Source organism: Macadamia integrifolia, unplaced genomic scaffold (assembly GCF_013358625.1).
Source record: "Macadamia integrifolia cultivar HAES 741 unplaced genomic scaffold, SCU_Mint_v3 scaffold1188, whole genome shotgun sequence".
NCBI classification, from domain to species: Eukaryota; Viridiplantae; Streptophyta; class Magnoliopsida; order Proteales; family Proteaceae; genus Macadamia; species Macadamia integrifolia.
This window is the reverse complement of record NW_024868114.1, coordinates 98,472-112,640: the sequence shown is the minus strand read 5'-3', so window position 1 is coordinate 112,640 and position 14,169 is coordinate 98,472. Positions and strand designations below refer to the sequence as shown.

The window sequence follows — 14,169 nt, the reverse complement described above, 5'->3', positions numbered from 1 at the left end:
ACCATAAAATGTATCACTGCAACTGAATGAAATGAGAATTGTTATATGCCATAAAAATACAAGCTTTCTTTATTGATCATTAATACAGAAAAACAGCACAAATTCACATCATTGATGTATTTGGATTTTGGATTCAGGAAGAACAGCCCAACAAACATAAGATATTTGTAAGTTCGTACCCCCCAGCTTCTTGGCTTCTAATGCTGGAGGTGGAGGTTATTCCAATGGTGGGAGGCTACATATTACCTCCACCTTTTTGCAAACCAAAAGCTGGCTTCTAGGTTCCAGAAGCAAAATACACAAAAGAACTCCCAAACATGCACCAAATGGAGCCACCCTGGCTCTTATGAAGGTTATGAATCTTGTAGATGCGAATAGACAAAATTCTTACAAACACAATTAGAAAAAATTACAAGAGCTCTACTTAATGATGAAACTTTTTGCAATATTAATTAGATGTAACCAGAAGCAGAAACGAGAAGAAGAAGAGAAGAGAAGAATAAGGAGAGACCGAAAGCTGTCCAGAAACAGAGCAGCCTGCAATCAGTCCAGAATAGACTGATCGCAGGTCAATGTAGTGTATATATATTGCATAAAACAAAGAAAAAAGTACAGAAAAGCCCCTCACTTAGGTCGCAACCCTTAAACACTTAAATCTGGACCCGATAGGACCAAAAGGCCCTTATCGGGTCTTGGTTTTGATGCTAATCCTTTATCGGGATTAGCGTTAATTCTTAACACTCCCCCTCAAGCTGGAGTATACACATCACCCATGCTCAGCTTGGTACAACCATTGAGAAAAGTGGGGGCAAACAAGGACTTAGTGAACATGTCAACTAACTGATCCGATGAAGGAACAAAAGGAGTTTCAATCAGCCGTTTCAGAACAACATCACGAATAAAATGGTACTCCACTTCTATGTGTTTGGTTCTCTCATAGAAGACTGGATTACTAGCAATATAAACCATAGCTTGGTTGTCACAATACATTTTCATTGGCTTGGTAATTGGAAACCCCAGCTCCAAAAGTAACGACCGCAGCCACATCAACTCAGCAGTGGTATGAGTCATGGCTCTGTACTCAGCTTCTACATTGGACCGGGCAATAGTAGTCTGCTTTTTGCTGCATCACGTAACAAGATTACCTCCAACAAAAGTGCAGTATCCAATAATAGATCTCCGATTACTAGCAGAGTCAGTCTAATCAGTATCAGAATAGCCCACTAGTTCCATATACCGATTCGGACGATAAATCAACCCTTTTCCAAGAGTACATTTTAAATAACGAAGAACACGAACAGCATCATCCCAATGTGCTTTCTGAGGAGACTGCATGAACTGACTAAGGACCCCAACAAAATAGGAAATGTCAGGACGAGTCCCAGTGAGGTAAATTAACTTGCCAATCAAGCTCCTGTACTGATGCACATCCTGGAGAGGTTCACCATCATCCATGCCAAACTTTTGGTAAGGGTCCATAGGAATATCAACGGGTCTGGATGCAAGCATCCCAGTATCAAATAGAAAATCCATCACATACTTCCTTTGAGATAGACTGATCCCTTTCTTGGAATGGATTACCTCAACCCCAAGGAAATAATAAAGTTGGCCAAGATCCTTTGTCTGAAAATGGTGCTGGAGATAATATTTTACTTCAAAAATTCCTGCCTCAACCAGCTTATCACCTCTGCGACGAACAAACACAGAATGATTAGAGTAACACTGAGAAAACTCACAAGTAACTATGGTAGTACTGAACTTGTCAAACTATACCCGAGGAGACTATTTCAGCCCATATATAGCCTTGTGTAAGCAACACACATGACCTATACTCTCCCCCTGAGCAACATACCCCGGAGGTTGCTCCATATACACCTCTTCCTGTAGATCACCATACAAGAAGGCATTTTTGATGCCCAACTGAAAGAAGGGCCAATCAAAGTTGACAGCAAGAGAAATAAGAAGACGAACAGAATTCAGTCTAGCAACCGGGGAGAAGGTCTCAAAGTAATCAACACCATATGTTTGAGTATACCCCTTAGCAACCAGACAGGCCTTCAACTTCTCAATAGAGTCATCAAAATGATACTTAATAGTGTACACCTAGCGACACTTCACCATATCCTTACCAAGAGGTAAATCTACCATACTCCAGGTACCACGACTCAAAAGTGCATCCATTTCTACATCCATAGCAGCCTTCCATCCAAGGATACGGAGGGCCTCAGTATGGGTATGGGGAATAGGGTTAGTGGAAAGAGATAGGACAAGACCATGGATAGGAGAGGGAAGATGAGAGAAATACACAAATTTATTAATAGGATACACAACCATAAATTTGTGAGTGCAAGAACGAGTACCTTTCCTATGCGCAATTGGTAAGTCATCAAACAGAGGAGGAAGAGGAGCTTAACCTGAGGAAGCCGACAATGGAAGGAGTGAAGCATCTAGAGTAATTACCTCGTCACTTGGTTGTCTGATCTTCTTCCTATGCTAATAAACCTGTAGAGGAAGGGAGTCACTAGCACCAGGAGAATCTGGGAAGGGTACAAGGGAGGGTATGGGTGGTGGAGATGGAGAAGACCACTCTACACTAGACAAGGGCACTGGAGGAGGGTAGAATGAAGTACCTTCAATGAAGGTCACATCGGTACTGACAAAGTTCCTGTGTGTAGTAGGGTCATAACACTTATATTCTTTCTGAGTACGAGAATAGCCCAAAAAAATACATTTAGTAGACCTAGGAGACAATTTATCAACCTGCATATGCAAATTATGAACAAAGCACACACACCCAAAAACCCGAGGAGGAATAGGAAAACTCAGTAAATTGGGGAACAGAACAGAGAAGGGAAATTTGTCGGACAAAATAGAGGATGGCATACGGTTAATCAAATGACATGCAGTTAAGACACCATCACACCAAAAATGCTTGGGAACATGCATATGCAACACCATGGCTCAGGCAACCTCAAGGAGGTGCCAATTTTTACTCTCTGCTACTCCATTTTGCTGTGGAGTATAGGCATAACTAGTTTGGTGGATCATCCCATGAGTATCACAGAAATCAGAAATATCAATTTGAGCATATTCTAAAGCATTATCAGAACGAAAGATTTTAATAAGAATGCCAAATTGAGTCTTTATTTCATTATGGAATTTTGTAAATACATGTAAAAATTCAGACCTATCCTTTAACATGCAAAGCCATATAAGGCAGGAATGATCATCCCCAAAAGTCACAAAATACTGAAACCCAAATCTATTACTGGCTCTGCAAGGACCCCATACATCAGAATGGACTAAAAAAAATAAAAACGAACTACGAAATACAGAGCGAGATGGGAATGACACACGGTGATGTTTCCCCAACTCATAAGCCTCACACTCTAACCTAAGGGTAGACTTAAAACTAGGAAATAAAATCTATAACCTAGAAAGCGACAAATGACCTAAACGACAATGTCATTGCAAAGGTGTGATGTCCCCAACAACTGTAGTAGCAGTAGAAGAGGTAGGACAGTCATTGTTGAGGTAATATAATCCATTCTTTTCACGCCCTCCACCAATCGTCTTCCTCGTGTGAAGATCCTGAAAGACACAGTAAGAATGAAAGAATGTTACTGAGCAATTTAACCAACTAGTTAATTGACTCACAGAAAGAAGACTTAATGGAAATTGAGGAACATGTAAGACAGAGGATAATTTTATGAACATGGTAGGAGAGATAGAACTGTAACCTAGAACTGGTGTTGAATTACCATTAGCAAGAATCACAGAGTTAGAAATGGAACTAGTAGAAAAATCCTTAAAAAGTGATGACTTACCGGTCATGTAGGCAGAAGCACCTGAATCAATGATCCAGGGGGTAGAGGTAGTAGTAAGAAGGACTGAGGTAGCAGCGGATGTGAACGCAATATTAGATGTATTAGAGGAAGTCCCAAGAGTGTGCAAGCGCCGGAGCAACTGATTGATGTCATCTTGCAGACCGGTAGCTGAATCTCCTGAAGAAGGGGTTTGTTTAGTGTCAACTGGAGCCATTGTGTCCGTACCATCATCAGACACTGCATGATTAGCAAACTATGTTGCCCACTCTGGTTTGCCATGCTTTGCCCAATAAGTCTCTATAGTATGGTTGGGCTTTCCACAAAAAGTACACTGGCGTGCAGTATGGTCAAAGGGCTATCCACCAGATCCACGGCCTCCCCCACGACCACGACCACGACCACGTCAACGGTTGGCATGGAAGGCAGAATTGTCTTTGGAAGACTGATCAGGTTTAGTGGAAGAGGTAATGCGCTGCAGGCATAAGTATGTATCATTCAAAGTAGGCACAGTATTGCCTGCAAGTAAGTGACCCTTCACTACCTTCAGGTCATTGTTCAGACCAGCCAAGAATTTGGTGATGAAGAACTCGTTACGCTGAGCCTTCAATTTGTCAATGTCAGTGGTTAAGGGTTGAAATACATTGAGTTCTTTAACCACAGCCCTGAAAGTATTGTAGTATTCTGCAAGTGGCTTGTCTAACTGGAGATACTGAAACAGTTTTTCATAGATATCATAGATATGGGTCATGTTCTTCTCCTGAGAGTAGGTCTCCTTCAAATCATTCCACACTCCCTTGGCAGTAGAATGAAACATAACACTAGCAGCGACATCGGGTTCCATACTGTTCCATAACCAAATTAAAATTAATGCATTCTTTTTCTACCATTGAGCATAACCAATTTCAGATTCTTTGGGAGAATCAGAGGTGGTGTAATCAAGCTTGTCCTTAGCCATCAGATACACCTTGACTGACTGAGCCCAAAGAAGGTAATTTGAGCTTCCCTTAAGCTTGATAGATGTAATCTGGACATTAACATTGTCCGAGGTAGAAGAGATAGTAGTAGTAGGGGTAGGGACTTTGGTCTCAGCCATGAGAATCAAATAATAATTTCCCACCAAGTAGGAAAAACAATAGCAGTGAGCAATCAGACAACACAAATCTCAACAAAAAAATAACTAGCCGATGGGGGCAGCAATAGTATCGAATCAGCCTTCGATAGGAGAACAAAAATTCTGCAAGAAGGCTAATCGCATGGACAAAAAACACAGTAGGCAGCAGCAACTTTCAGCAGGATGTATATAAAAAGTACAAAGTAGTAGTAGCAGCCATCGATGATGAAGTAGTAGTAGCAGCCATCGGTAGGGGAGAACAAGTCCAGTGGCTTTCTTAAACAGTAAGAACCAGCATCAAAAACCAATAGCAGCAGTATGGAAGATGACTTACATGTACTGTAGATCACTTCATATTAATTAGGTCATAGTAATTGCAGCAAAGAAGGCGGCTGCACACCAAGGACATTTATCGCTAGGTTGAAATCAGCAGCGATAGGTTTGTTTTGACCAATCGATTTAATTAAACCTCCTCTGATACCATGTTGCAATATTAATTAGATGTAACCAGAACTAGAAACGAGAAGGAGAAGAAGAAGAGAAGAAGGAGAGACCGAAAGCTGTCCAGAAACAGAGCAGCCTGCGATCAGTCCAGAATAGACTGATCGCAGGTCAATGTAGTGTATATATATTGCATAAAACAAAGAAGAAAGTACAGAAAAGCCCCTCACTTAAGTCGCAACCCTAAAACACTTAAATCTGGACCTGATAGGACCAAAAGGCCCCTATCGGATCTTGGTTTTGACGCTAATCCCTTATCGGGATTAACGCTAATTCTTAACAAAACTAAAGCAACGTAACATACAGTTATGCCATAGAACCATGCATCCAATCAGACAAATTTGGAGAGCATTCAAATTTAGGAGTAGTAAATCCTTTGAATTGAAAATCCTTAAATTTAAAGAATGACGAATTAACCATGTATCCATCGCTACAACCCCTAGCCTGCAATACCCACAAAGTAAAAGCTTTGAAGGGCCAAAAAATAAACTAAGTGTACAACTTAGGCATAGGTCTTGTTCAGCCATACACTAGTCCTGTCCTACTAGCAAACAATTATCACCCAAGTTTCCCATCATTTTCAAGTTGTCACTAGTCAACCTCCACAAAAACATGAGCAAGCAAATCAACGGCCTCGAATAACCATGACCCAAAGCATAGATATCAATAACCAGCAAATCCAAACCTAAAACACGACCTCATTTCATTTCTATATAAGCAGTGATTACTGAACATGATTAACATATTACCAGTCTTCTCCTTGTTCTTTTCACCAATAATCTCCACATGAACATACACCATCTTTAAAGTGATGGTAGCGATTGACATCTCTAACAACAATTTCCCTCTCTGTGATTCTTGAGATGAACTTGATTGCCATATGGCAGTCATCGCAGACACGGAGGTTTTTGGTAACAAGAAGCCTTGTTCCTGGGGGTGTGCTGAGGAGTCCGAATGCAATTGCAAGCTTTTCACTATGACTACAAACCATGGCAGTCTTCTCATCATCTTCAATATCACGGAAAACTGCTGCAGTATCTGGAACATAGCCATCATCTTTCATTAGTCCCCTTAACCTCTCCACCTCTGCATATATCTCCTCAGATTTAGGATGAGAAGTATCTCCAGCCAAAAAAGCTTGGACTTTGTTTTTTACTTTAATCCAGCTACAAGCAGTGCTGTTCTTCAGTCCCCTTTCTTTCATCAACTTCCTCACCTTGGCAACTCCTTCCCAATTCCCAACTTGAGCATAGATGTTTGACAAATTCACATAATTGCCTGCATCATTGGGTTCAAGATCAATCAGCTTCTCTATAGCCCTCTCCCCCAACTCCACATTTCTGTGGATTTTACAACAGTTCAACAAAGCACCCCAAACACCAGAGTCTGGCCTCACTTTCATCTGTTGGATAAGATTGTAAGCCTTATCCAATCGTCCAGCATGACCAAGAAGATCAACCATGCATGTATAATGCTGAACCGTGGGCTGTATCAATTATTTTGTCACCATTAACTTAAAAAAATTCCACCCTTCATCCATCAAACCTCCATGACTGCAAGCCGAGAGAACACCAACAAAAGTTACGTGGTTGGGCTGGGCTTCCTCCTTCATCTCCTCAAACAGGGAAAGGGCTTCAGAGGCATGGCCATGCATCGCATAACCAGAAATCAAGGCATTCCAAGAGATGACTCTCTTCTCTGTGATCCGCTCAAAACAATCTTTGGGCAACATGAACAGAACCACACTTGGCATACAGATCTACAAGGGCTGTCTTGACTTTGTCCGGGGAGTCAAATCCATGTCTCCAACTCAACCCATAGTCTTCCCTCCCTTGAGAGAGAGCTGCAATGTCAGCCGAAGCCGAGATAACTGCCACAAGAGTGGCAACAGTGGGCCTTAAACCCACCGTTACCATATCACGGCATAGTCAGAGGGCATTGTCTGGTTGCCCATTCTGAGAATAAGCAGCAAGCATTGAGTTCCAAAGGACCACATCTCTCACTAGAATCTTATCAAAGACTTGCCTTGCACTCCCCACACACCCACATTTAGCATACATGTCAATAAGGGCTGCCCCAACAAAAACATCAAATTCCCATCCCATTTGAATGGCATGTCCATGGATTTCTCTTCCTTCTTGAAGAGAAGAGAGGGCAGAACAAGCCTTGAGGACGAAGGGAAAAGTGAAATTGTCAGGCTTGAGACCAGAAAGAAGCATCTGGTGGTAAAGGGAGAGGGCAGCTTCATGGGGTCCACTCCAAGCATAGCCACGGATGAGGACATTCCATAGGAACACATTGTCCTTGGGAATTCCATCAAACAAGAAGTGTGCATCTGGTAAATAACTGCACATCGAGTAGAGATTGATGAGTTTGGTAGCCACCACAGTATTCAAAGCAAGGTCAATGAGAAGATGAACATGGATCTGTTTTCCAGGTTCAATTGCCCTTTGGTCAATGCAAGATTGAAGGATAGATGCATAGCAGTTTGATGACAATGATGATGTTGTTGGAGATGATTGGCCAAGGACTCTGCTTGTCTTTCTATTGGAGTTGTGAAACAGAGTAATTAATGCGGAGTGGAATGTAGTTGGAGTTTGAGTGGATGCACAAGAGGCAGAGATGAAGCTGTTTCCATTGCTGTTGTTAACAAAGGAGGAGATGATCCTTGGAGAGAAGAGCCAAAGACTTCTTTTTCCCACTACAGAGTGAAGCAGCATTGAAATCGGATATTCCTAGAAAAGAGATGGGCAACAGAAAATATATGAATTCAACATTGGGCAATGCTCTCTCTCATACACAATTACAGTAATAGTAAAACTAACAGTAAGTCGTGAAAATTTTGAAAACAGAAGAGCGAGATTTCAGCCTAGTTGGGTTGTCTTTGCTCCATAAAAATTCTTGGGATTGTTATAGAATAATTATCTAAGTTCAGGAGCTCAATGACTTTATTGATTTGTTCCCTTAGTTTTGTTTAGGTTAGCAAGAAGGAAACTATCATGTTGATGCAGCCAATGGTGTGTATATGCTTTAAAGACCAAGAAAGAGACAAGAAGCCACAACATATCCAAAAGGATAGGTCTAATAGCTAGCTACTTGTATTATGATCTCTGTTAGCTACCCAAAAAAGCTAACTTCTATTTTCCGTTCTCCAAGATAAGGTTCTGTCATTTCGATAATGACCATGGTTGAAAAAAGCATATGTGTTAATTTTTGCTTTAAACCTGGCATCCATTTGACATGAACTGATTCAGGTTGAGTGGCTTTAAGTGAGGCACTTGAAGGCACATCTCAAAAAATTTAAATTTCAGTTGCATTATGAGACAAGAGTTCGGGATCAAAGGCTAATCCTTTAAATTGTTTCTTCTTTGCTTACCAGAGAGTTGGTCAACAAAGCATCAACTACAAGACAAAGATGAGAAATTTAAAACAAACAAAAAATTGTTATTACTGCAACTCTCTCTAGCAATTAGACAAGCTTGTATAGCATAAAAACAAGGTGTTCTAGGTTTGGGACAGCCAAAATAAAGGTGTTGATTGAACTAACCTGATCCTTGCATCAGGAACATGTTTCAGGTAAAAAGAAATCCATCATTCAATGGATCTCTTCCCGCAATTAAATGATGGAGAATAGACCCAACTCAGCCTGTCAAAAACCTGGTGAGTCGACCTGGTCAGGGTGAGTCATGTTTTTCCTGTTTTTTATATCCTTTATTCACTAGTGATTTAGAATATACCAGTGCAAGTGCTACACAAGCTAGGGAAGTTGAACTGCTTGAAAGAGGGAGTTTCAAATTTCATACCAGAGATACCCATACACCTCATCTAATCCAATGTTCAACAGGTTCATGTAATTAATAACCATACTTTGCCAGACTTCTAACTCTAAAGGTTATGTAATTCATTTGGGATGGTATGTGATTCATTTGTATTATGTAATTTTCTCTTTTTCCATTTTTGCCCCAATTTGGTTGTCAAGAATTGAATGTAAAAGAAAAGAAAATTTTCAAAAAACGGGATTCTTGGTCATGAATCATGAAGATTCATCCATTGTAGAAAAAAAAACATGACTTTCATGGCGAGTCGACATTGATTCCTTTGTTTGGCCGAGTCTTGGGAAAACTATTGATTCCGATCAAAACTCAAAAGATTATAAAATGATATGGGAGAGGGTTTCCTAAAAAGGCAGCGTGTCCCTACACTAGCACAGAGACCAATAGAAACACATGCAGAAGAATCAACAACAAGGAATTCCTCTTTTCAAGAAGGTGGGGCAGTCATTTTTCACTGTTCCTGTGTGTGGATGTAGAGATCACACTACCTTCGAGGCTTTTTTTAATTAAGATGGGAAAAAATCCCACTAATCGTATTGGGTCAGCCCTTCCCTTCCTGAACTCTTTAACCATTAATTCTCTTTTACCAAAAAAGAAAAAAAAACATTAGCTCTTGAGTCTCGAGTCTCAAGCCTCTCAAGAGGGGTTGGAACAAAGTGGACTATAGAGCCCTAACCTTCCTTCTTCTCCTTGGCGAGTTGGAATCTTCTGCTACAGCCTACAAGCCTCAACTCCCTGGCGGTAAATCCCTATCAATAACTATCCGCCAAATACAATCACGAATGAAGAAAGAGGGAAAATCAGTCTTCTGCTTTCTTCCGAAAAGAAAATCTTCCATCTTTTTTTCTGAGATTTCAAGTTTTTAACTCAAGAATGGAATTAGATCTTCGACATACGAGCACATGGCAAGTTCCTTTTTCATTCGTTTCTCCCTCTTCCAGAAGCAGAAATGAAAAGAAGAAAAAATAAAAAAGTATCAACTTTTATGTTGCCTTTGAACTTGTAGGCTTTAATGGTTATACAGAACATTTGGTCAAGCAAAAGCTTCAAAATTTGATGGTTTTTCGTCTTTGAACTTGGAAGTTTGAAGTGTTAAGAGACGTTTATTATTCAAGTTAATGACTAATTTTTTGTTAGTTTGAATCTATATAACAATGATCAATTCAACTATTTTTATTATTGCTGATTGAAAATGGAAAGGGAAGTCTTGTTGCAGTTTTTTTTATTTAGATTTTAAAGTTAGAAGTCTCGCAAAGGATGACTGTTAATTACATGAACCTGTTGAACATTGGATTAGATGAGGTGTATGGGTAATGGGTATCTCTGGAATGAAATTTGAAACTCTCTCATTCGACCGGTTCAACTTCCCTAGCTTGCAATCCAACATGAGAGGAAGATGCCAGAGAAAGGGGGCAACAGACAATAGGCAGTAGGAGAGTTGCAGGGAGGTTGCAGGCAGTAGAAAGGGGGCGCAGTTACAATCTTAGGGCTATTTGCCTTTCACGAAATTGCAGAGTGAGAGAGAGACTAACTTGAACGATGTTGCGACTCGCGAGGACTTCCCACAAAGGCAATGAAGAGTAGCAGGCGGTGAGCAATAGAAGGAGAGCAGTAGGTGGCGAGTGGCGAGTGGCGAGCAGCGATCAGATAGCTTGGATTTGCGATATGCGATTTCTCTTGCTCCATAGGGTTCAAAGTTCCGCCGCTGGATTAAAAAATGGAAACAATGGAATTAGGGGTGTCAAAACTCAGCCCGAACCGATAAAATGGACCGAAACTGATTGAAAAAATTCGAATCGAACCAAATCGATCATTATTGGATTGATTTTGGATTGAGGTATGTTGGGACTGATTAAAAATCGATTCAAATCAAACTAATCAATAATCAAATTGAAACCAAACCGAATGAAACCGATAAAAAAATAAATGATTATGAGATTATAAATTGGTGAATTGATTATTCATTTTTTACAATATTAGTAAGAATATTTTTTATCGTAAGGAGAATTGTTACAAATCAATGATTATGAAGTTATGAATAGAGTATTTGATTTGTAAATTGTAATAATGCTTCTATTGATTTCCTTGTTCACCACATAATTAGTTGGATAGTTAAATGAATTGGATAATAGGGTTCATTTTGTGATTTCAATATTAGTTATCTTCTTAGTAATTAGTTGTCCAGCGGTTTCAATATTATTTATCTTTCCTTCTCAACGATTAACCATGATTTAGTCATAATTTAAAGTGTTTTCGTCAAAACTTTTATCACTACAAGTTATGAATGTAAGATTTCATTATGATTCAAGCCCAATAATAAACCGATCTAAATTGGTATTAACCCGATATTAAAAAGCAGAAATAAACTGGACCAAAATCAAAACCGACCGAAAACTGAAGTTCCTTAACCGATTGGTTTTGGTCTCCCTCATTCCTAGACCAAAACCAATTCAGCCTGATAGAAACCGAATCGAACCGACCAATTGACACCCCTAAATAGAATGGTCAAAGAACCATATATACTATAGGGCTATGATCACTACCATGGAGCACCATTTTTTTCTTACAAAAAATACTATAGGGTTTAAATAATCGGGCTAAACTTTCGGTCCCTCGGGGTGCCCATCGGGCTGGCCTGAACCAAACCAAAACCGATAATTAGTAAGCCCCTTGATCCGAAACCAACCTAATAAGGGTTTGATTTGGTTTGGTTTGGGTTTTGGGGGATGGTTCCGGTCAGCTTTAATGGTTCAGGGTCAATATTGACACCCCCACAACTACCTAGAGGGATAGAAACTAAAATACCTAATTTAATCATCCACAACCAGGAAAGCTGAATTTCTAGAGCACAATCAAATTAGAGAAGGACTCCTAGGTATGAAAAAAGATCTTGTCCAATGTGTTGGGCGCTCAACCCGACATCCACGGCTAGGAGGACCCCCCACAACTACCTAGAGGGATAGAAACTAAAATACCTAATTTAATCATCCACAACCAGGAAAGCTGAATTTCTAGAGCACAATCAAATTAGAGAAGGACTCCTAGGTATGAAAAAAGATCTTGTCCAATGTGTTGGGCGCTCAACCCGACATCCACGGCTAGGAGGACCCCCCACAACTACCTAGAGGGATAGAAACTAAAATACCTAATTTAATCATCCACAACCAGGAAAGCTGAATTTCTAGAGCACAATCAAATTAGAGAAGGACTCCTAGGTATGAAAAAAGATCTTGTCCAATGTGTTGGGCGCTCAACCCGACATCCACGGTTAGGAGGACCTTGGGTGTGCACCCATATCGACAACAACACCTCCACCACTCTGACAACAACTCCACAACGGCTTCTTGACAGTAGCAACAGCTCCTCAACACTAATAACGTCTCCTTGCATTAGCAACAACAATGGCTTCTTGTACTCCTCTGACAATTGGTTGCAAGGTAAGAATATCTCTCCACAACGCTTCATTATCAAGGACTAGTGGTTCTAAAAAAAAAAAACACTTACAAAGCAAACTCGTATGATATTGGCTCGGAACATAGAAAAAAAATTTAGCTAAGGGAAGCATTACTCTCTCTCTCTCTCTCTCTCCCTGCACAATCACCGAAGCTTGTCTTTCTCAAACTTTTTTTTTTGGTATGAAAGTCTTTCTCAAATCTCAATTGAGTCAAAACAATGGGAAAATAAAAACCAACACAATCTAAGCCACTCTTTGCCATATGACAGGGGGGAAGGAAAAGAAATGCCCAGTGATCTCCTCTTCCGTATTGCAATCAAATCAGAATTGTACTAGAGGATCAATTCCTCTTTTGCTCTCCTTGTGCACTTTCCTCTGTCGAAATTCGCTTCAATACAACTTGTAAGGACTTAGGTAGGAATTATCATCAAAAGCTAGTTATTAAGGAGATAGTGCCCTATAGTACCTATAAGCTAGTTATTGATGTGGGATTATTAATTTTGCCTTCAACATGAAACCCCAACGATCTGAATAGTTACGGTTATAACTAAACCTTTGTGGATAAATTGTTGTTTTTTCCCTACATAATTTTTAGTGTTAGGGGAGGGTTTTGTTTGTTGCACATGGATAGGTGCATGCCCATTAAACATATGTTTTTGCTTTCTATTGGTATTCATACAACTTATCGATTTTTATTAAGAAGATTTGAGATTTTATGAAATTTATAATCGTTATCATCCATTTCATTAAGACCCTATTTGTTTGATAGAAAAAAGTGGAAAAGGTAAAAAGGAGTGGGAAAGTTGTACTTGTTTCCCCACAAACTACCATAAATATGAGTGTTTGGATGAGTGAGAAAGAAACTTACCAGACATTGTCATCTAATGCAATAATTATTGTTGTCTACTAATGAAGCACTTAATTTTTCCCACCCCACTCACTTCTAAAGTCAAATTAGTAAGATTTTATGGGAAAATTGTTTTATGTCTATCTCTCTGTTCCTCTTATTTCCTCTCTTTCTTATAGAATTCACCTCACCTTCATTTTCTGCCTTTCTCATAGAATCACACCCCACTGAAAATTATATATTCCATTTTTTTCCTTTCCTTCTTTTCCTTGACAACCTAACCCTCATCATGTGGGACTCACCATCACAAGTTTCTCATCCGTTCTTATCCATCAAACAAACGAGGCCTAAAAGAAGCACAAATGAATCCAACTATGAAAATCCCACGCAAAATTAATGTCCAGCTAATACACAATATGAAAATCTTGTACAAGAGTCAACAGATTCTCGATGATCATTATTGCAATAAAAATGTGGTTGTTATCAAGCTGAAAGACAATACTGTATTGAAATTATGGGAAGTGTGAGAAACCGGGCCCACAATAGGGGGAAACCATCGGTCTTTCTATTGAACAAGAGTTGCCACCTAGATTAGG

The 14,169-nt window shown here is 39.8% G+C and overlaps 1 pseudogene; it reads right to left on the bottom strand.

Annotated features, from left to right (window-relative positions):
- Positions 1-6,186: 6,186 nt before the first annotated feature.
- Positions 6,187-10,958, bottom strand: LOC122063077 (annotated as a pseudogene).
- Between the last annotated feature and the right edge of the window lie 3,211 nt (positions 10,959-14,169).